The 24,519-nt window shown below is 39.4% G+C and overlaps 1 protein-coding gene across 1 annotated transcript in view; it reads right to left on the bottom strand.

Moving 5' to 3' along the window:
* tiam2b (TIAM Rac1 associated GEF 2b) overlaps positions 1-24,519 on the bottom strand; it is a 76,200-nt gene that overhangs the window by 42,725 nt on the left and 8,956 nt on the right. The gene's annotated exons all lie outside the window — the stretch shown is intronic.

Below are 24,519 nucleotides of genomic sequence, written 5' to 3'. Positions count from 1 at the left end.
GCTATTATTTTTGATGAGTCCAATATCTGTTGTGCAAGAAAACATACAATCTTAGGTAATCGAAGTCATCTTTCACTACTGACCTATACTGTATTGTTTTTAAATAGAGAAAACATTCACAAGTTCACAATTAGCTTTTATTCCAAAAAAGTTACCAATTAAAAAACGTGAAGCACCATAAATGGCCCATATTGAAAAGTTATTTGAATACTAATTAGGCAATTGTTGTTATTTATGATTTTTATAATGTACTTTTTTACAACAGAGGCTAGAAAAATCCTAATTTTTTATTTTTATTATTATTATTATTGTTATTATTATTATTTTTTTTATTATTCAAATGACAAAACTAAAATTAAATACTTTAACAGATTCCAATGTCTTTTTCAAATTATATATGATTTCTTTATTATATTTTTAGGACTTTTTTTGGTCTATCAAAAAATGTGGTTATGATCAAACTAATCCAGCAAAAAAAACAGGATGGATGGATGGAAGGATCGATGGATGGACCGACGGACGAAAGGACGGACAAAAAAGATAGGTCTTAAAATATCACTAAAATGCAGTTTTTAACGTCATCATTAATTTAAAAATGAGGTGATGACAGACAGACAGACGGACAGACAGACAGACAGACAGATAAATAGACAGACAGATCTTAAAATATCTCTAAAATGTCATTTTTAATCTCATAATTAAATTGAAGATAAGGAGAATAACTGCAAAACCACACCTTTTACCAGACTCCGAGCCTGACTTTAACAACACTACTATATAGGTTTTGCAACTCAAACCCCCCCACAGAACATTTTATGCCCTTTTCAAACTGTGCAATTTCAGCCACTATTCGATCAGCGGTGACTAATTTTAGAAATTTTCCTTTAAGACCCTAAAATCTGAGGTCTTTGATTGTCAAATTGACGTATTCAACCACTTAGTAGCTTTTGTGATCGACTTTTCCCTCCAATTAATTTCTGATAGATTCAGTCAATCAATAAGAGCGCTGAATCTGATGACACAATCTGTGTGGCAACGTCAAACAACCCTGTTCCAGTTTTTTTTTTTTTTTATATGTATTGAGGCACGCTGCAAGCAAATTTACCACTACAGTTCAGAACACAAAATAGTGAAAGTGTCACAAATTGTTGACGTAAATTTTTTTTCCTTCAAAATGTTCTTGCGTTTTTGTGTTTGGTACATCTACATTGTTGTTTCTTCAACCATTATGACAACTGAAATCTTACAGTAGCTATGTTTCCATCCAAAAATGCGAATAAACTTTGAGCGAAACTGAATTATCGCACAATAGATGTGCAAATAGAGCAGTAAGAGAAGCTGTGTCAATCTTTTCTTCATTTAATAAATGACTTGCACCTCAAAAGGCAATCCTGACACGCTGTGAACGTGCGGTGGCGTTTGAAGGCGCGAGAGGATAAGCACAGGCGCTCTTGATTCTGGAGGTCATTACATTATAACAACACTAATACTGAGGCAGTTAAGGGCATTTTAGAATGACCAAAACAACATTTCAGATGTTTAACAGTGTGCTCAGCCTGCTGGATTATCCATTCACACACATTTTATCATCATATGACCTCTTATAACAAAATCACATGACCTTTTTTAATGAAATACTGGAATTTGTTCAGTAAAAGTGTTTCCATCGTAGTTTTTGTGCATCTTTTCTTATTGAATAAAAAGGTTTATCTTACTCAGTTTTATATTATAATATAAATAGTTAATTCTATTATATAATTATATAAAAATATAATTATATTATAATATAATAGAATATCAAAATTCATGCGCATCTTAGTGTTTCCATCAACCAGTTTTTATGCGCATATCCAAAATGCGCATGAAAATATCTGTATGGAAACTTGGCTAGCGTGACATTGGAGACATGTTCGTTTAATCTGATATGCTAGAATTGTTTAGCATTATTAAAAATCATGGAGTGTGAATCACGTTTTAGGAATGTACACAAGATCTTTTACATTTGTTTGTGGTCACATTACTTTGTCTTGAAGCCAGAAAGGCATCTGCAAAAGATCTGTAACAAGCATTTTAGTAATTCCAGGATGAAGTGCTCCTGGCTGCTCTGGAATTCTAATATCCTGTAAACGTTATTGAGGAGTTAGGGGTGAGAAGGGACTTTGGGGTTCAGAGTCAGCCATCCTGTCGGAGCAGCTCAAGAGGATATTGGGAGTGCTGGGGGAAGACTAAAATACACACCACCCCAACCATGACCTCTAACCCTGGAGTGAGCGCTGAATGCCGCCAAAACTTTTTTTGTTCACACGACCAAGCTTCAATGAAGCAAGCGACAGTGTGCTGGAGATTCAGCAGGGAGGCTGGCGGCTGCTTCATTATGATAAGTACCAGCAGGCGGTGTAATGTTATGCTTCAAACACTGTGCCTTTGTAAGGGACAGAACTCAGAAGCAGCCAATGAACTTTGTCGATGCCAGACGCCGGGCTTTTGCGGAGGGTTGAACCAGGGCATTGTGGGATGCGTGTCCCGTCCCATTCAGAAAAGACGATCTGAATGGCAGTCGCACACATTGTGAGCCTCATTGTGTGTCTCACTAGCCATCTGCTGCCCCAAGAAGTGAGATCAGTCACCCTCGACCCGCGCAATTCACTCATCCCTAAAGAAGTGCAAGACTGAGCAGTGACAAGATGCCAAACGTTACAAGAATTCAACAGGCTAAGAGAAAAGTGGCTATGTGTTAAGTCAAAGGGGTTCGTTGAAAGATGCGTGTGTGTGTGTTTTGCTATGTATAGGTATTTTCCATCTGCTCTTGACACTGAGCAACATACGCCTTTTGTGAATTCACGTCTACATCTGCCACTTCTACTTAGTCGTACTGACTTTTCTCAGAAGTCTGAGAAATACTCGATTATTTTAATAATGTTCTATGGACAGTGATGGCACTTCAAATTATGACATATTAATGTCTAAGGTGTTGATTTTCAGCTGGTGTAGAATAAAAGTTCCTTAAAAGGTCACCCAATAATGTAATTGTTGTTATTAAATGTCGCCCATGTCGTCACAACCCGCTGAGATCTTCGTTCTTCTTTAAAACGCAAACAAAGATATTTTAGATGAAATCCTGAAGCTCTCTCCTTCTCCATAAAGCAACATAACGTTTTAGAGACGTTCAAAACATTGTCGAAAACACTCTTATGTGACTTCAGTAGTTCAACTGTGTTCATACAAATCTCCAAAAACCCTTTTGTGCAAATCGACTTTGTTGGCCAAGGCTTTTTCGTCTTCATCAGGTCATCAGGGTGTGCATTTATTAAAGGACAGTATGATGCTTAACCATCAGTCAACAGTGCAACGTGCAAGCACCGTAATGACTGTAGTAAACGTATATAAATACTAAAGAGTAGTGGACCAAGTGCTGACCCTTGGGGGACACCATGATATAAGGGAACAGTTTTTTCGCCTTATGTCTGTTTTAGGTGCATTTAACTGGTCTTTAATAAAGATCTAATTGTTTTCCTTTGGAACTATGTTTCAGATTTACGCTGTAAAACTTCTGTGTGTCAAAATAGAGATTAAAATTGAAATCGCAATGTTGTTCAAGAAAATTTTAATAGGTTTTTTTGCCCATAAAGCACAGCCCTATTCTTAAAATAAGCGAAGGTCTTGAAATAGAAAGAGCAGGAGGCTAATTAAATAGTAATAAAATATAAATTTTCCAGTTAAATATTGCTTCAAAACTACACTGAATAAGTGCACTAGCCATATCTAAAATATCATATAGATGTGTGTAGCCTCTTTGACATGGACAGCAAGTAATGCAGAGTTCAGACTGCATGATTTTAGCCGAGATTGACTCGCCGACAGGTTTTGAGAAATCGCCAACAAATGCCTAAAATCACAGGCATATCAGTGCTCGTGCAGATGTGTGACAATCACACAACGTGAATTATCAAAGTCGCGATCTGAGAGAATTGCAGATGAGTCGCCGATGCCTGTGAGATATTTGGCATGCTAAATATCTGAAACTGTCACAATTCAATTCATGCTGTGTGAAGAGTTTTGAATAAAAAAAATAACATCGGCGATTGCCTACAGCCAATGAGAGAGCAGCATTCACTAGTGTGTGTACCTGCAGGCTAACGGGAGGATGAGGGAGAAGTTAAAAGCGCTCCTTTTCAGTTTATTTGAACCCATGGAGGAAAAAACTAGTGTAAATTTGGCAGGAGCACCGGTTTCTGTTTGACACGTCATGCGAGCAATATCCCAACCAGGAAAGTCGAGGAGAAATTGCTAATCCCTTCTAAACCAGGTGAGCAAATATGTACATTTTCTACCCCATTAAAGGCTTCTTTCTTGTTATGTATACTGTAAGAATAAGGGTTCGTGGAGGCATTTTTTGGGGTTCTTCACATTGCCACACTGGCGGAACCCTTTAAAGAACCTATAGGCACTATTTCAATAGGGGCAGTTCTCTGAGGAACTTCAAGGGTTTCTGGAGGAACCCTCTTATTAAGAATGACCAGGTCTAATAATAATAACTTATTTTTATTATTGCAGCAGTTGTTGTTGTTATTATTATTTTAAATGTCAAAATTCAAGGGTCTAATAAGGTCAAGTGACAAAAAATGTAATTAGTACCCTATAATAATGATCATTTTCATAATTGTACATGCCTGTGCATTTCTTTGTCTCTCTTTTCTCTGTTGTGGCTCATTTGTATTTTACCCGCCAAAATTACTTTTACATTTTCATATTTTTTCATAATTTCCCAGTCAGTCTCCTAACAAGTTAACGTTTAGACTCAAATCAATGATATTCTTACGTGTTCACAGTGAGTTCCACACACAAAAAAAGAAAAACACACATAAAATTTCATATTCTAAAAGCACAAATAACTAAGCAAATATTGGGTAAATGAACATGCATCTCATTTTCTGGTCTCTACAATTGTCCTATGTAATTATGATCCATCTTGCAGTGTAAACAAAGCAGCGACAAAACCCTACCATAGATAGTCATTCAGTGTGAAAACATCTGTGACAAGACAACCTTGAAAATCATGCAGTCTGAACTCGACATACCACACCACTCATGGTAGCAAGTTTTACACTCTACTCTCATGTAATTCAGAAACTATAAAAGATCAGTTACAAGTTGAAGTGGGGCAGATTTATTGTTTCATTTTAAAGCCGTCCAGGTGCGTATGGTACTGTATCAACCCAAAACGCAGAGTAAACGCTGCTCCAAATCAATGAACAACCACAGATCTGCAGCTTGATAAAAACCACATGCACATCTACATACACATCACACCCAGCAAACTAGTCTGCTTAGCCCTAAGAATGAGGGCATTATAAAAGTATGTATTTTTATAAAGGACAACCCTAAGTGGTTTTGGGAGGGGTGGTGAAGGCAGCTGGACCAGACCATCATGACTGGGGCCTCTTGTTTGACCCAGCATGCCATAACTACCAGCACACCACCTCTTAAGACAAACTACCACACCAAAGACAACACCGAGCACCAAGGAGGAGGGAGACAACGCAGAGTAAGCGATTTATAAAGCGTTTTTAATTGTTCTGGCAGGCTACCTTTAAATATTTTATTAATTTGTTGTAAATCAAAGTGGTAAAGAGAGAAATCCAACACCCACCCCCATCAGAAAAGTGGACAAAAGAGGTGTGAATGCTAATCTGCCTCTTTTGTCCACTTTTGATTGGATCACCGAAAATGCAGGGTGCAAACAGGGCTTTGTTCCAGGAATGGTTCCAGGTGTTGATTTCATGATAAAAGTAATGGGCTGGATCAAAGAAACAGCCAGGAAGTGTGTATCTGGCCTCGTGTGTGGGCGCACACACCCAAACTGAGTGATTCCAAGATGATTTTCTTGAACACAAGGGTTATTCACGATTTATTGAAGAGCAGCCATTGTGGGGGTTTAAATCATTTGAAAAAACGTGTATGTGTGTACAGCAAATCTTAGAAATTACATATTTTTAGAGGTAACCCTTAAGCGTTCCTGTAAATCTGACTGGAAAATCAATAAAAAGTTCATAAGTCATCTCTAATTTTGGTCTTATTGCCTGAGATAAAGAAAGAGACTACATTTAAGTTTGAAAAAGTGGGGGAAAAGTTAGTTTTGTCTACTTTTAAGTGTACACTAGCATTCATACTGAGTGTTCTTGAAGCAGAAATAAAGAAAAAACGTCAAAATCTCTCTTTTCTTAAACACTCATTTAAAACAAGACGACGATCAAAACGAACTAAATTCGTGGTAGAAGGGGTGTTGCATGCCTTTTCCTGACAGGAAAGTGGTTTTGTGCGTCACAGAACAATCCATAGCGGAAGGAAAGCAGTGCAGGCCACTGTGAAGCAGCTCACAGGAAAACCATGTTGAACCAGGGGAGATATTACAGACAGAGGGCAACATCTGTGTGCACTGGGCCATTTCTCATGGGAAAAAGTCCAGGGATGCTTGGATAAGGCAGGACTGGAGGGAACAGCACCAGGACACAGGAAGCCTGGCTGAACCCGTTTCTTCCTGTGACAGAGACTCTTATAGCCCGCCTATAGGCAGAAAAGCAAGCACTATGATAGGGTCTGAACTGGAATGGGTGTGTTCTTCCATCTGTTTGTGCTGTCTCATAATGAATATAAATCACCAAAAACCTTCCAAACTAAATGTCTATAATGGATTTGTATCATTTTTGCTTCAGACTGAAATCTCCAAATGTTAATAAATCAATAACATATTTCAAATTAGAAGTACGCATTAGCATAGAGAAAAGGGGGTAGTTATTATAAAAACAGTATGCTAGTAAGGAATGCACAATTTTGAGATACTTAAGTGCATGTTAAGTTAAACTGCATCAAATGAAAACGCACACATATAGCAAATGCTATTCTATAATGCAATTATATGAGTTTTTAAATACATTTAAAGTAGCACTTATGTACATTTTTTATATGTAATTTGCAAATTATTGTTGTTCAAATATGGTTTAAATGCACTGCCGGATGTATGGACAAGCAATCATACCTTAAAGGGGACCTTTTATGCAAAAAACACTTTCATAAGCAGTTTAACCACATTTGTGTGGCAACAGTGTGTGAATGTGTGAGTGTGTGAAACAGTGTGTCAGCCTCTTAATAATAGAAATGTCTAAATTCCATTTTTTTCTAATCACACTAGATAAAAACGGTCTGCAGAAACACTTTGTCATTTCTAATACTTATATTCAGGGCTTGACATTAGCTTTTTTGATCACCAGCCACTGTGGCTATTAGTTTTCCAGTGTTACTAGCCACTCGCCATTTTTACTAGCCACAATTGTATTGTTGAAAAAATATACTTTCTATGCATAAATTTGACTTTGGCATGGGTTGTGGCATGCTAATATTACTTCGTTTAAATTTTGTGTTTTTTCCACTTGCCTCCTCATTCATTTAACTGCTTACTCAATGAGCATGAGCAAATGGGTTATGCTTTCATAAAAAGTGTTGCGTTACAATTAGTTTTCTTTCACAGGACTTTTCAAGGCTCAACACAATAAGGATTTACCTTTTTTTTTCTCTGGCCACCAAAAACGTATTATTTCCTTGCCACAAATTTTAAATAATGTGACAAAACAAGCGAAATACTGCTGTATACATGCACTTTTTATTCAACAAAACAGCTGACTTTAAAAAATATCTATTCTCACGCATCTAGAACTATGCACAGTGATCTGTTCTGGCTTAAGCTCCCAGATCACCAGTTAACTATGCATACAACAACATATTAAAGCAGTATTATTGTAAAGGATGATTATTAACCCTTTAGCGTTCCTGTAAAATTTGCTTAAATGCCTAAAAAATGCATACCTCATAATAAATAGATACCATACTCAAAAGGGCAAAGGTCAGAGGCCATTTTTCTTTCAAAATAGTAATATTGTTTACATTTAAAAAGACAATACACTACCGAACACATCATAGATTTGATTGCTCCGGCGAATAGTTTGAAATGATAGCGGTGCAATTCTTGGATGTTTATCAAAACGGGTTGTGGACTAAATATTTCACTGAATTGGATCGGCTGGACCCTATGCAGTGTAATTACACCCTGTTTGTTGAAATGTTATGGATCTGTGGACAGACAGGAGGCATAAAATACTGTACGTTCATTGTGTCTTAAAATATTGGAAACGTTTTAAACACAAGAATCTCAGCTTTCAAATGATATATGAGATGTTTAGTCTTTTCGTGGGAAGCCGTTATATTTAGCGATGTTTCCCTGAAGTTTTCCCGTAAACATGCTATGTACCACAGGCGGTACGTCGGAACGGCAACAGGTTAAACAACAAGCAAAAGAAAGCGGGTAAAAAACATTCTGATAAAGATGATGAAAGGATGATGCCGAGCACACGGTTAATGTTAGGCCAATTAATAATCTGTTCAAAGAATGGTTAAAGCGAAAGCGGCAACAACTGCTGCTGCAGCTTACAAAGAATCTTAAGCCCTTAAAGGACTGTTGGTGCACGAGCATCGCACTAGTTTAGTTTCCAGGCACGGTTGCTTCAAGGAAACGGCACAGGAGCTTTTAAACACTCGTGTGCATCAAATCATGTGCGCGCAACACTAAAGCCCTCGTCAGTAAGTGAGGAAAGCCGGTCTCACCATGCACGTGATCCTCTCATTCGGTATTCACCTGCTTTCTTTTGCTACCGCGAAAAGCTGTTTTTGTCAGTCATGCTGCTTCTCGATTCTAGGATCACATTTGTACGCATATAGACAAACAGTCTGTAAGATACTTGAATGACAGGAGTCAAAGATGTTTGGAGACTCTTTACTGAGTATATGCAACAAAGAACAGAACTAAGGGTGTCACGATCCTCCAAATCCTCGATTCGATTACATTTTCGATTCTTAAGGCACGATTCAATTCGATTTTCGATTATGAATAATGAATTAATTAATAACCAATTAATTATTTGTATCCTACTGTTTAAACTATCTGACCTGCATGGTCTTTGTTTTACCCATAAACAAATCATACAGTAAATGAATAAAGGCAAGTTACACACATAATTACCACCTGTCAATCACTTTTTTCTGCGGGACTCGTGAATAGGCAGTGATCTGTGTCGTTATAATGGCAGCGGTAAAAAAGACGCACAACCAACAGGAACCAGCCAACAGTATCTGAGGTGTGCGCTAAAATGACTAAGTACAAGTGAGGGAAAGATTAAAGCAGTCCTCTGACTGCCTGGACCTGCTGTCTCGAGCGCATGACTGTGAGTGCGTCTGTGTCTGTGTGGTCACGTGATGTGCATTTTCAGAGGTAGAGAGGAAGGAGGGCTGCTCAGAAATGCTACACGCCACTGTGGATGTCAAATCGTTGTCGTTCTAAAATGCCATTTAAAAACAAAGACAGTGTAAACAGGGCCTGAGTGTGTACTTTTCGCGAGCGGATTTGCAACGGGGGCGGGCGGAGGATCGCGATGCCGGTGTTGTCTATCGGAAGAACCGTACGTAATACGTACATAGCAGAGCTTGCAAAACTGTGTTTTTTTTTGTCGACAACACGAACGTTGTCAACATAACTCACTGGAAATCCAAAATGCTTCCACACCGGCGACTTCATTGAAAGAGGAGAGGGTTTAAGCTCTGTCGACGGGTCTCCTGCTTTTGCAGTTTAACAAGCACTTCAACAAGCCTGTTTTTTTCCCGCTTGGCAAGCCAAGGTGACGTGACATGGGGACGTGGCAGCATCGACGATTCTATTTTTTGATTCGATAATCGAAATTGAGCATAAATTTCAAATGATTTCGATTAAAAATCTAAATCGTGACACCCCTAAACAGAACATACAACTATGGCCAGCACCTCCAGTAAACCAACTAAACTTCCCCTTCTCCGAGTGTGTTTTCCTCACATGCCCCTCCCCATCTTTGCTCTCTTAAAGGAGCTTCACTTATTTCAAACTATGTACAGTCAATACACTACACAGTCATGAACTAACAGTCTAATCTAGTGACGATGAGCCAGCACTGGCAATTTAAAAATGAGTTTCAGCCAGCCAATGTGGCTAGTGGGAGCGGCTACTAGGGAGTGAAATCTACCCGCATTTGACAGGTTGGCGAGTGTTAATGTAAAGCCCTGCTTATATTAGATTACAAATTCAAGCGAGCTCACTCCATTTTAAAAACAGACCTGTGACTTACGCCTATGCAGAAATTAAACATTAGAGGAAGTAACTGTATGTGTTTTTGGAGGTATTTGAATGTTTTATACACATTATCATTAAACACTGTAAGGCTTTATTTGTTGTTGCTGTATGTTTTACTCGAGAGGGCTAGCATTTGGCCAGCGCTGTGTTTTAGCACCTGACTCCCACCAGCAAACCACACAAACACACAGTTGCTGGCCACTAATGGGCAGGATGCTGCGGTTACAGTTGAGCCCGAGTAAACACAGCAATCCTACACCTTAAACACACTGAAACACACACACACACACACACACACACACACACACACAAACACACACACACACACACACACACACTCGTGAGCACTGCACAGAATCAATACAGTTCCGGATGCAATAGCTGTTTGTATATTTTAATGACAGACGAAGAATTATGATTTTTCACAGAATATAATTACTTCATTGTTTGTTGCTAAGAATACAGCCCTGTTTACAGGTTCCATTAAAATGTCAATCAACAAAATGAGTATTGCAATAAATCTTTTTTTTTTCTCCTTAACCTCTTACTATTCCTATTGCCTATTGAATAAAAAAAAAAAAACACACGTGTCAAGCCATGAGAACCGAACTGAAAACCGTGTTAACAAACTGAGGTATGTATTGAACCGTGAACTAACAGTATTGTTGCATCCCTATTGGACACTCTTGCCTTAGTGCATCCACACTACATTGTTTTCGAGAGCTTGGATCACTCACTCTATGCATAGGGTACAACAATTAGAAAAACATGGCTGCAAATAAACATCAAATGACAAATAGGACACCATGCAGGCTCTAAGGGTGCTTTCACACCTGCCTTATTTAGTTCGATTGAATCGCACTAGAGTTCGTTTCCCCTTTTGGTACGGTTCGTTTGGGCAGGTGAGAATGCAGCAATCGTACTCGAGTGCGCACCAAAAGCGGACCATATAACCGTACCGAGACCTGCTTGAAGAGGTGGTCTCGGTACGCTTTCAAACAAACCCTGGAGTGGTTCATTTGTGGTGAGAATATGATACGTACTAAAACAGGTCCAACTGCAAAAAGTACTGCGTGTTTTGGACTAATTCAGAAGCCGTAGGCCGATGCGCTGTGCATTATGGGATATGGAGGAAAAATATTTGTTGACAGCGCTTTACCAACAGAGAGAGAGGGGAAACATTACCTGATGGATCGTTGGTAATATTTCCGCATGATGACCATGTCGCAGTTTAGCTAAATTAATTCACGAATCCTCCAGAAGTGAAGAGCAATGCATTAAACCCTGTATCCAGCCGCGGCCGCGCTGCATTTTTATAATGTATAGTTTGTCTAAAGCAGGGACACAATCAGCCAGCGCAGTCGTCCCTCCAGAGTAAAAGGTTTTGTTTACCTGCGGGAGTTCACTTGCATTTTCCCGCACGTGAATTCTGACCAATCAATAAGCAGTTTAGGAAATATGCTCAACAACATCTGGCCAATGAGAGATGTGGATTTTGTCAGATGACTGCATTTTGGTTCGTTTCAACTGGTTCAGACCAAAGCCAGCAGTGTGGTGTAAAAACGACCCAAAAACGGCAGAAGATGCAACAATGTATCATTGATTACCCTTGGTCCGGACCAAATGAAGCGAACTACAGATGTGAAAGCACCCTAAGTGAGCTGAAACACAACACATACAAGTGAAGTGTACTTAGGGTGTAAGAAAACCCATATTCTGACCCAAAAGACAGCTCTGTTGATTGTTTTGGCCGCACCCTTGTCGGCTGGTGCTCATTAAATGCTTCATTTCTAACGCTTGTTGCAGTTGTTTTAACGTTCAGTCATCCTCTGCAGCAAAAGAACCTCCTCCTGGCTGTAAGGAACTTGTAAACAAACTCAAAAGACCCTTCATTCTTACATAACTGGGCTGCAGATTGTGGTTCCTGTCTACACCAAAAATCTGATCTCACCACCGGGAATTTAAGAGGCGTGCCTCTTACACAACACAGCACGAGCGCTGGACAGATGGAAAATATTGTCGGAGGAAGACTCATAGGAGAACACTGAATCAGAGCAGTCTTTAACTATGCTGTGTTGACAATTGCTGGTGTTTGACTACAAATGCTGTGTGTATTCAAATACATTTTTGGAAAAAGGCACATTTTCAATGCATAGACCCCCCATATATAGTGTCTCATATTATATTACATTATATTCATTGATGGGCGAAGCAGTGGCGCAGTAGGTATTGCTGTTGCTTCACAGCAAGAAGGTCGCTGGGTCGAGAATCGGCTCAGTTGGCGTTTCTGTTTGGAGTTTTGGAGTTTTGTTGTTGTAGTTTTGTTTGTTGGGTAGGCTAAATTGTCCGTAGTGTATGAGTGAGTGCAGGGGCGGACAAACCGGGAACTTTCCAGCTGGATCGACATACTTTTTGGGCCGGGCTGATCATCGTCTTATGATCTGATTGGCCCATAAAAGGCTTAGCAGCCTATCATTTGTTTTCTGCCTTATTGATTGACGCTGCTGTGATCTGTGACTCTCTGAAAGTAGATGCTTTTTTCCCGGACAGACAGACCGGGCCGGCCCATGTGACACTCTGCAGCCCATTGGCTCTTTTTCTGTATTGACATTGGGCTGGCCCAATCACAAACTCCTATTTTGGACTCTGTGTGAGCGTGTGTCGTCTGTGTGTATTTGTCAAAATAGTCGAGAGTCAGAGAGAAGAAACGCAAAGGAGGCGCAGAGAAATAGCGGGAAATACACCGGCGTTTCATTTAGCGGTTCTGAAAAGATCTCCGTTCATTCTAGTAACGTGACCACACACTCTCTGCCAAGAGCTGCAGCCAGTAGATCAGCGGGTGAGCATAAACCCCAGTGCATGTCAGACAGTTCATCTGCTGGATCTGATCTCATCTCATTATAGTTGTTAAACGTGATATTGAATTCATCTTGTTGTCTATCTAACAACTCTTATGTCTTTTAAATCACTTGTTCTCAGGTAACTCTGTTTTGGCTGAGTGCAAAGATAAGCTAATATATTAATTTATGTAACATACACTGATTCTGCACATTGACTGATTGCTTACCTTTATCATATAAATTTATTGTACGTTACACTGTTATAATGGCCATTATTGGTTATTAAAACTGATATTCTGCAAAAGAGACGGGGTAAAGGTCATTCTTTTCAATGGAAATGAAAGGAGGCAGTTATATTTAAGCCCTGTTTTGTTATAAATATGCAGAGTGAAGATGATGCTCATATAAATATGCAGCTACACGAGGCTGTTTGGTGTCTGTTAATCTTAATATCAAAATGAAACAAATTTGACTTATATTATGTTTTCATTGTTTAGATAGTGAAACAGCAAGCAGGATGAGGTGAATGAGGTTATAAAGTACACTGTTCCCTTTAAAGATTTACCATGCATTAGCAGGCAGTTTTTGTTATGTTTATTTTTGAATATAGGCTGAGTGAATAGTGTATTGAATAAGCTAAATCGGCTGTAGTGTATGAGTGTGTGTGAATGAGTGTGTATGGGTGATTTCCGATATTGGGTTGTGGCTGGGAAAGCATCTGCTGCATAAAACATGCTGGAATAGTTGGCAGTTCATTCCACTGCGGCAACCCCTGATAAATAAGGGACTAATGCGAAGAAAAATAAATGAATGAATAGTGTATTTTTTAGAACTCAACAAATATCTTCATGGACAGTATACAGAAATTAAATTGAGATTAAAGTTTGTATTTATTTATTTATTTCATATATATGGCTTTTGTGTTTTATAAAATATGAGTTGATAAATATATTGGACGTGCATAGATAGATAGCATTTTGATTGAATGTAGTGGGCCGCTCTGGCCCAAAATGCCAGGGCCGATTTTCTGCCCCAGTCCAGCCCTGAGTGTGTCAGGGTGTGTATCCCTACTGTACCAAACCTGTTATAGTAACTTTCGTGTTTTATTCAAAAATGTTGCTGCGAACCCCTTTTTATTGACACCCTGCACTTATTTCCATATCCACATCTTATTTCCGTCGGCTTGCTGAAGGGCTGATAAACAGCGTCTGGATGATGGTGAGAATAAGACCGCTCTGTCCTGGGAACACTGCACGTGTAATTAAAAGCAGCTGCGGCTGAAGGCTGATCATTATACTGCAGGGAAGGCCTGGGAAAAGTGGATGATGTCATGAGGAGCCCGTCCTAAAGCAGTTTTGCGTGGCGTTTTGTGTTTTACTTCACGATTCAGTGAGGGATGGGAAAACGTTTCGGTTTATCACCAGAGGGTAGGAGCACGCTGGGAATGAAACCAACTCTTACTATGTGGTACAGCTCATTAGAGAAAACACACTGTTAAAATAGCGGAGGCCTCTTCATTTCCTCAGAATGGAAACAGAGCTTCGCTGCGAGTTTACAAAAACTCTTGAGATCGTTTGATAATGAGAGACGCGAGGACGACACACTGGCGGATGGCTTTCCAGAGGTTCGTTATTAACTCAGAAGTGGGATGCTGATAAGATCATGTTTTGCGCTGTTAAACAGCAGAGCGTCTGATTCGAGGTCCTTGAGTTTCCAGTGTGGTTCAACCACAGCAAACCCCATGAACCGCTCCATGCCCCCCTCACCCAAATAGACGCCTAGACTAACCGACCGATGGCTCCCGAAATTACAGCCATGGGCACGCAGCACTTATCATTACTATTTGCTGAATGACTACAAATCCCAATGTCTTGTAAGCTTTGTGTCCACATTACATTAACGACAAGCAAACCCTAACTACGCTAACCAAAGTGAAAGTCAATATATTAGGCGTCCAGACGGCAATGATCGTTTTTTCTTCTTCTGCGGTTTCTAAGAGTCTTACATCCATATTGTTTTGAGAAATGTCTGCATCTAGATGTAAACGGAAAAGGTCTGCCACATCTACAGTATAAGCAAACCCTAACCTAACCCTAAACCTACACACAGTCCGTTACCTTTAGTCATCTAGCAGACGCTTTTGTCCAAATTCAGCGATTCAACAAAAAGAGGCAATACAGACAAGTGCTAGTTATTCAAAGTAGGTTGTTTGTGCTCAGAGAATTTAGTGGAGTCTAGAGTAGGAGTTTTCTTTGCGAGAGAGACAGAAAGTGCTTCTAGGTGGTGTTTTCGTTATTTACTAGGGTTTAGGGGTTTGGTTGTTGTTTGAAGAATACAAGTTTATCCACAGTTCGAGTGTGAATGGGAAGATCGTTTCACCAGTGAGGAACAGTGAATGAAAAGGTTTTGGAAAGTGACTTATAGCCTCTCTGCGATGGTACCACAAGGCGGTGTTTACACCCTGACTGGGGGTTCCTGAAAAGAATGTAGACTTTCAGGAGCAGGTTAAGGTAAGAGGGTTCAGTGCCAGTGCCTGTCCTTTAAGCAAGCAGTGTTACATGGGCTCTCTTTGGCTCACTGAAGACTAGACAAGCTGGTTAGCTACCCCCATAACCTTTAATATGGGTGACTGTATTTGATTGCTGCTTGACAAGTGGGAAAACATGAATGGACAGTAAAATTTTAAAATGGCAAACAAAAATTCCTGTTTCCTGACTTTGACAAAATTATTTTAAATTATCTGACTTTCAATGTCTGGAATAAACCTTTATTCCCAAAATTTCCCTGTGAAATATCTGTAAATCAAATAAAGATATTGATATATTTTATGAACAGTCAGTGAGTATGTTTACATGGACACCAATACTTAGATTTTAATATAATTAACACAATATTCTGTCGGCGCCAGTGATGTAGTAATTATTGCATCTACACATGCAGTCCGGTGCTCACAGCGACCCAAGTTTGATTTCGCCTCGCAATCCTTTGCCGATCCTTCTCTTTTCTCTGCTCCTAATGCTTTCCTGTCAATACTCTCTACTTTCCTACCCAAAATAAAGGTGAAAACCCTAAAAAAAATCATAAAAATAAAACAATATTCTGATTAAGAGTCTACATGTAAACGGCGATTTTTAATGACCTTCATTGACTAAAGTCATAATCTAACTAAACAGAAATCGAATTAAGATGAAGTATTTCTATTTTCGTTTAATTATTTTTCTATTTTAGTTATCATATATTTCATTATACACAAACTACAGCATAACCGTTTTGGGATACTTCTTGCTATATTTCACGACAGGACGCACACACTGCAAATGTCAGGCATTTAACAACAAACAAGTGGGAATTGCTTCAAGAGAGCAGATTTTTGTTGCAAACAGGAAACGATGGCTATGCTGATGCGGAGCTAATGTTTCGAGACAGTGTCGAGATCCCGAAGTGCAAGTTTTTTCAAAACAATGCACTAAAGCATGATTCAAAACACCCAGGTCACATGATTAAAGTGATTAGATACACCCAGGTCACATGACTAAAATGATTCGGTCCCACTTTATATTAAGTGGTCTTAACTAATATGTACTTACATAGGAACTAATAGTTTGTTAACACATGTATTTACTGTGTAATTATGCTTGATTAAATAAATGTATGTAATTACATCTGTAGTTAACTTTTGTAACTACATTTTTAAATACACTGTTGACCATCTCTTACACCTTAACCCACCCTTAAACCTACCCATGCCACCAAACCTGTCCATAACCCAACCTCTATCCCAACTCAAAAGCACCACAAGTGTTCTCAAATACATTATGAACACAGTAAGTACAATGTATTTATTTTTTGATATAAGTACATAGTAGTTAGGCGCACTTAATATAAAGTGGCACCAATGATTCAAAGCATCTGTCTTTTCAACTGTTGAGACTGGACGAATCTACATTTAATTGATAGGATCGGAAAAAAAAAAAAATCAATAAAAAAATCTCACGTAGCCCAGTGAACTGTGCAGCAAATGTACCAAGTTCGAATCCAAACCCAGAAATTGTAACTTGAAATATTTTTTAATGTAATTTTTTTTTATGACCAAAACAAGACATATTTAATCACAAAGTGTTAATTCAGATGTCTGACCGATGTTAAAACAAAACGCGTTACAAGAACATCTATCGCTGCATCACCCTCGATTTAAACCCATTGTCCCGGCATGCTAATCAGGAACTCTCACAGCTTCAATAAACCACTTGATATCCCAATTATACAACATAGGATATAGTTTCTCAATTTGTGTAAGTGTTTCTTTGCTGAAGCTGTTCCAGAGAAATACATAAAATAACCACTAGATGTAGAGACAGGTTATAAAACGTTCCGAAGCATCGAAACATTTGCTTCAACTGTTTCAGTGTTTCACAAAGCCTTGCTCTGCCCACCATTACTGATGTACATCTTAATGTACTCAATGCAAGTTTTTTTAGGTTGTTTTTGTTTGCAGAGTGTGATTATATTTAAGGAAACCTATTCCATATTGAAAAAAAGGAGCTAGGAAGCTAAACGGAAGGTATCAACTACTTAAAAATCAAGCCAATCTTGCGTTCTGACACATTCGCACTTTTTTTTTTTAAGTGGTTAGAATGGGTTTACTCCAGACTCCAGAATCAGCAAATTTACCTCAATCTGTACATGCCAAAAATTGAAAAAAAAGGGGTGTTTGGGTTTGCCAAGGACAATGTTGGCCCTGTTTGATTTGGACTAGAGTGAATTCCCTGCACCGCATATTGACTTTCCACATCAAACCCCTGCTGGATGTTCAATGGCTCTTTGGCTTCCAGAGCTGTGGGTGTTCAGCTGAGCGTCAGCCACGTGGATCACCGGATTCGGTTTCACACTGGTGTTGAATGAGAAGAACGGATAAAATGCCAGACACTCTACTAAATACAGCTTTAGTTTGGCTTCCCTCCTTAAACGCACGACCTCTGCAAATAAGACCTCTGTCCACAGACTGCTGACAGGCTTGTTTAGATGACTGTAAATATGTGCTGAGCTCTATCCTCTCAATAGCAAAATAAACACACAACAAAAATGACAGCGGTGAGGAAACCGTGGTCAAGAAAGTCATTTTATATGATCTTAGTAAGCTCTGTAAATCACTGGTATCAAGTAATTGAAGTTAAAATGATTCTGCTATGATAGCCTAGTTATAAATATTTGTGACCCTGGACCACAAAACCAGTCTGTATTTGGAAAAAGCCAAAAAAAAAACACTGGTTTTATATATATTTTTTTTCTTTTATGCTAAAAAAGCATCACAATAATACATAAATGGCTGCGCATTAGCCCCCTTATTGCCTTTAGTTTTCATCTTCGTTGCACAGGATTAGCCTATTTACTCTGTTAGGCACAATTTTCAACAGGCACTTGGTATTTAGTAGGCATTCGATCACGTGATCAGACCATCAAATCCTTCACAAAGCCCACAATGCGCTCAACTCAATTGCAGTTTTCTGTTTAAGTTTGAAAAGCTTTTCTGTTCTAGCAACAGGCCTTCATAAATCTCGTCTGCGCTGGTCCGAGGGGCATGTGGTGACACTAATTGAGTTGAGCTGGGCTAAAATAAGCTGTGAAGATGTTATCCCGCCTACCCCAGTGTTGTACCATCGCCATGGCCTTTGAGCAATTACATGCTTCTGCCGGGCCTCAACAAGCGGCCCAATGTTGCGTTTGAGCCAGGCTTAGCCAAAAAACAACAGAACTCAAGGAGCACCAATGCCTATCGCATTCCTCCATCACAAAGAAAGTGAGTCTCCGCGTACGAAAATAAGGGTTAATTAGGGAGAAAATCCAGCCAAAATTGCGCACGGCAGCAGTTCAGACAGCTGGGAACAGAGGGTCCTTCTTCCAACCCACAGCACAAAGGCAACAAGGCACTTTAGAGGGTGGATTAGAGCTGAGAGCCCGCAATGACTAACAGTGGAAAAAGGAAAACCAGAGAAACACGTTACGCATGCCAGGTTCAGTCTTTATTCTCTCTCCTTTCTTTTTCACTCTGATAAAAGTCAAATGGCACACAACACTAATTACTGTACGTCTTCCAAAGCAAAACAAACACAAACAGCTGGCTAACTCAGTCAGCAAACATTTGAAACAAAAAGCCAAATGTCAGTCTAGAAAAACAGAAAAACAAACACACAATAACAAAACAAATGTTGCCCGACTAGAAAAAAAAAAAGATCAGTTATGCCTTCTGTATTCTGTATACTCAGCAAATATTTCTATTTCGACCACAAAGCAAGCTCTAGTGGATTAAGTGCGAGATATATTTTACTAATATTGTACGTAAATGTTTTGGTCTCACTTTTTAAACTTACTAACAGTAAGTTGATGTTGAACTTATTGCATGTTTGCATGCATGCAAATCGTTTATCGTCTGTTTTGCTTTCCCTCATTAATCATTCAGTCAGTTGAATCCCAGCTGTTTCTATTGTGGAAAAGACTGTTCTTTATTGGTTTTCTCTTGATAATGTGATCTATTGTATCCTTTCCATGTAAAAACTGTGTGATAATAACCGTTTCTGTGGATTATATACTTTAAAAACCCCTTCGCATTTTGTAGTAAACATTGAATTTCTGTTTAAATGTTTAAATTATATTCATACGCAGTAACAAATTAAAGCTCATGTAACACTGAATAATAATATTAGATGTTGCGTGTGTAATATTTCTTCTAAATGTAACACCTTTATCTAAATGTAATAGCATCATCAATAAAACGAAGTGCGTACAACTACATTTAAACACATGGAATACAAGTCTCAATAAGAGTCAGACTTTGTAAATGACGTAATAAACTGGTTTTTAGTTTTGACCAAAGCGACTTACAAGCGAGGAGGCATTTAGTAATTCAACAAGAAGAGGCAATACATACAAGTGCTAATTTTACAAAACAAATGTTTGTGTTTAGAGAATTGAGTGCTAGAGTTTTTTTCAACCCAAGCTCATTCTGGAAACATAGCCCCGCAGACGTTTCTGGAGGCCGCGATTTACGTGGCCAGAGGTACGTAAGGCCGCCTTTAGTTTTTTTTCGAGCGAACGCTGCAGGGCGGTGTGGCGCCGCGCCGCCCCTCCTCTTCGCGCTCGCCGACCGACGGCTCGCCTCCGAGTGAAGGGCTTTCTGATGCAACCAGTTTGTCTGCTTAGCTCACAGCGTCGGCGGACCGGAGGAGGAGCCGGCCGCGGGGACGACGACCAGGATCGAGTCTGGGGAACAGCGGTTCCGGAAATCAGGTAAGACAAAAAACGGAATCTGAAAAATAAGGGTGAGAACGCGGCGGGATCCTAAAACGCAGTCGAAATCTAAGACGAGGGCTTTTGCTTTTTTTTTCTGGACGGCTTTTGCGAACCGTCGCTCGGGTTTAGGGAAGGAGGAGGGCGGCCGAGTCGGCCGAGTCGGCCGAGTCGGCCGATCCGGCGGCTTTTCGCGCGAGAACGGTGCGGGCGCGAACGGCGCGTGCTCCCGAGAGGCGCCCGAGACGCGAAAAAGCGCGCACAGCGGCCTCTCGTGGATCCACGAAAACAAAAAAACGCTCGAATACGTACCTCCCGGGACGTAAATCACGTTTCTACAATGAGCCCGGGTTGGTTTTTTTAGAGAGAGAAAAAAAAACTACCTAGAAGCAACATCCCACCCTTCCTCATGAAGCTAATATGAAAGTAACTGAAACTGCAACTCATCGAAATTCCACTAGGCCTGGCTCCATAATGGAGCACGTTTCTATTGAGGCCACTGTTAAAATGGACAAATTTACAGCAGAAAAAAAGGTGTTTAAAGCCTGGTACAAAAAACAATTTTGGTGTACATGGCTAACATTCCCCTTCATGACAACTGTGAGGGGGGTACATTTTTTTTAAGTATATCGAGTTATATTAGGTCTGCATAATTATGGGCGTGGCCTCTTGAATCACAGCTAGATCTCGCTGGTCGCCATCACATCATTCCGGCTGATTAGTCGCTGAACTCGGCATATGTATCGTTTTTTTGTTTTGGTTAATATTTCTTTACACAGTCAGTTGCCTTTTGGGATTATTTCCCTTGGGATTATTATCAGATGATATGGTGTGCTGTGTGCACTTAATTGTGCTCACAAACCATTCACCTGGCTTCCATTTCCCAGGTGAGTGAATTTATATACTCATACACCATCTTTATACATGTATTTGTTTTATTTAAGATAATTTATCATTCATATTTTTCTTTAGACCTGTAATGCACTCTAGAATCTGTCAGATTGATTAGCTGTAGGCTATAAAACGGTCATCTGTAATGTTGCCATACAGTGTTATGCCGGGATTTCATCAATAACCTTGCATTAACAAACACAGACAATATTTGAAGTATTTGGAAGTAATTTGCGTTTACCTCCAGTAGAAAAACATCATAATGCTTAGTGGCTCAATGTATTACAAAAGTGTTTTTTAAAAGTCTAAACATTATATTGATATAGTGTACAACAAAGCACATGTGGTCAGAACACAAACCAGTCACAGGTAATGAAGTATTAAGCGATCCTCCCAAAGAAAAGCCTGTCTAAGCAAAATGCCAGCAGCCGTCTGTAGCTCATTTGCACTCTTTAGAAACCTGAGTGACGACACCGATACTACGTCCATAGCTATATGCTTAGGGTCATTGTCTTGTTGGAAGGTAAACCTTCAGCCCTGTCTGAGGTCCTGAGCACTCTGCAAAAGGTTTTCATTCAGAATATCCCTGTATTTTGCCGCATTCATCTTTCTCGTTTGAAACCATTTGTTCTGTCCCTGCAGTTGAGAAGCACCCCAACAGCATGATGCTGCCACCACCATGCTTCACTGTTGGTACTGTATTGGACACGTGATGTGCATTGCCTGGTTTTCTCCACCCACACCACTTAGAACTAAGGCCAAAAAGTTCTATCTTGGTCTCGTCAGGCCAGAGAATCTTATTTCTTACCATCTTGGAGTCCTTCAGGCAGGCGTTAATGTGTCTTGCATTGAGGAGAGGCTTCCATTGGGCCACTCTGCCATAATGCCCAGAGTGGTGGAGGGCAGCAGTGATGGTTGACTTTCTACAATTTTCTCCCGTCTGCATCTCTGGAGCTCAACCACAGTAATCTTTGGCTTCTTCTGACCTCTCTCGCCAAAGGTTCCTCCTGCGACAGCTCAGTTTGACCAGAAGAAGGGATACTGGTCATCCCAAACATTTTGCACTTAGGGCCATTGTGCTCTTAGGAAACTTAAGTACAGCAGAATTTTTTTTTTGCAACCTTTGCCAGATCTGTGCTTTGCCGCAATTCTGTCTCTGAGCTCTTTAGGCAGTTCCTTTGACCTCATGATTGTCATTTGCTCTGCCATGCTTATATAGACAGGTGTGTGGCTTTCCTAATCAAGTCCAATCAATATAATCAAACACAGCTGGACTCAAATGAAGGTGTAAAACCATCTCAAGGATGAGAAGAGATGGACAGCAGAGTTAAATATATGAGCAAAGCAAAGTCACAGCAAAGGGGCTGAATACTTAGGAGCATGTGATATTTCAGAGTTTTTTTTAGTAAATCTGCTAAAATGTTAACAAATCTGTGTTTTTCTGTGTTTTCTCTGTGTGTGCATTACTAAGGGAAAAATGCAGCAAATGGCTTCAATAGAACAAAGAGTGAAACGTTTAAGGGGTCTGAATATTTTCCGTACCCACTGCATGTCTTTTCTTTTCTACATAAGTGTGCTAGCATTTCTTCAAGGTTTCTCCATCTAAATTTGGCTACACTCTCATACCCAAGCCCAGATTAATTAGGTGTGTGCTATAAAATCAATAAGAAACCAACAATAAAGCCCACTGCCCTTGTGCTCATTGTAGCGTGACCTTTGCAGCAGAGAGCTCACAAAGCTTCATTAGTATTCGAGCGGATGGGAGGCATGAACTCAGCGGCTCAAAAGGTCAATGAAGAATGGCACATTATTACAAACAAACTAGACATATCTACATCATCTATTTTTACCTTGGTTTACAACAGGTCCGACATTTACCAAATATACACACCACTTACATGATAATTGGGTTATTACTGAACTTTCGATTCGTATTTTAAATAAAGCTGCACCATTTACTTGCAATTTTTACAACTGTTTTATTACTTTTAGGGTTAAAACAAATTATAGGATGAATAATTACATCTAGATAAGTTAAGAATAAAATTATTTGTTGAAACTTACTGCCGTAAAACATGTGTGAAAACAATTTTTGAACAAACGAAATCCAATTAATAATTGTTTTCAGTTTAGTTGTATTTACAAATTCAGTCTTGTTCCAACCAATATTAATTGTTTGCAACCACTTACCTAAGGGTGCTTTCACACCTAGACTTTTGTTTCAGAACCCGTCTCGTTTGCCCAGTTAGCGCAGTTCGTTTGGCATATGTGAATCCAGCAATCGCACTCAGATCCGCGCCAAATCGATCAGTCCGAGATCACCTGAATGAGGTAGTCTCGGCTCGATTGAAACAAACTCTGGAGCGGATCGATTATAGAGAGAAAGCAAAACCATCCGAGCCCGGCTATATCAGTGTAATATGGATATGTAATAGGCATATATATGGCTATAAGAAGACAGAATTATGGTAAGCGTCCGTAAATGTGCGTTTTATGTTAAATAAGAAAGTGAAAGCATGCTGAACTTTTAACGAGAGCTGTTTTTCTGTTAGGAACATTAACCAAAGTGCAGTCTAGCCAAGGGCTATGCATGAGAAAGTCTTACCTCTGATTTATATCTGGTGACAACGTCTGTGGGTGTCACCATTCAAAATTAAAGCGCAGCTTTCCGCTTATAATGTGAAAACGAACCGCACCAAGAACAAAGAGCAACACTGTAACAATTTTAATCCTTGTTTCGGAACAACTGAATCGATTCACAGGTGTGAAAGCACGCTTAAACAAAGTGTAGTAAATCTAAAAAAATCTCTTTTTTAGTGTAGTAGAACTTAAAGTCCACATGAAATGAAAACTTACAACATGTAATAAAACAAAAAAAAAGTCTGTAGCAACTTTTATTTCATAGGATAATATCTGTTTTTTTTTGTTTTGTGTTTTATGACGATCTCTCATTACTACTCAGTTCTCGGCTCCACCTTTCAATTGTACAACTCATATAAATTTTATTAAAATACCAAATAAATGTGTACAATTGTGTCCATTGACCACAAAACAAAGTGTCAGTTTATGAAGACTGAGATCTTAAAGGTCAACTAATAAGCTTCCCACTGATGTATGTCATTAGCTATGCTTCTATCCAAAGATGCGAATTAAACGCCACGTTGTGTAGCCAAAACAAATGAAAGATCAAGAATTGTTTGGATTGGAGACATGGGTTGTCAGTGTTGTGTTTATAAATGTGCTGCAACGAAGGTTTTGTTTTCATTTCTCCGCTATGAGAGCGCAGCTGGACTCACG

The sequence above is a fragment of the Danio rerio genome, chromosome 20 (genome assembly GCF_049306965.1).
Source record: "Danio rerio strain Tuebingen ecotype United States chromosome 20, GRCz12tu, whole genome shotgun sequence".
NCBI lineage: Eukaryota > Metazoa > Chordata > Actinopteri > Cypriniformes > Danionidae > Danio > Danio rerio.
The sequence above is the reverse complement of the archived record's forward strand: the minus strand, read 5'-3'. Positions and strand labels throughout refer to the sequence as shown.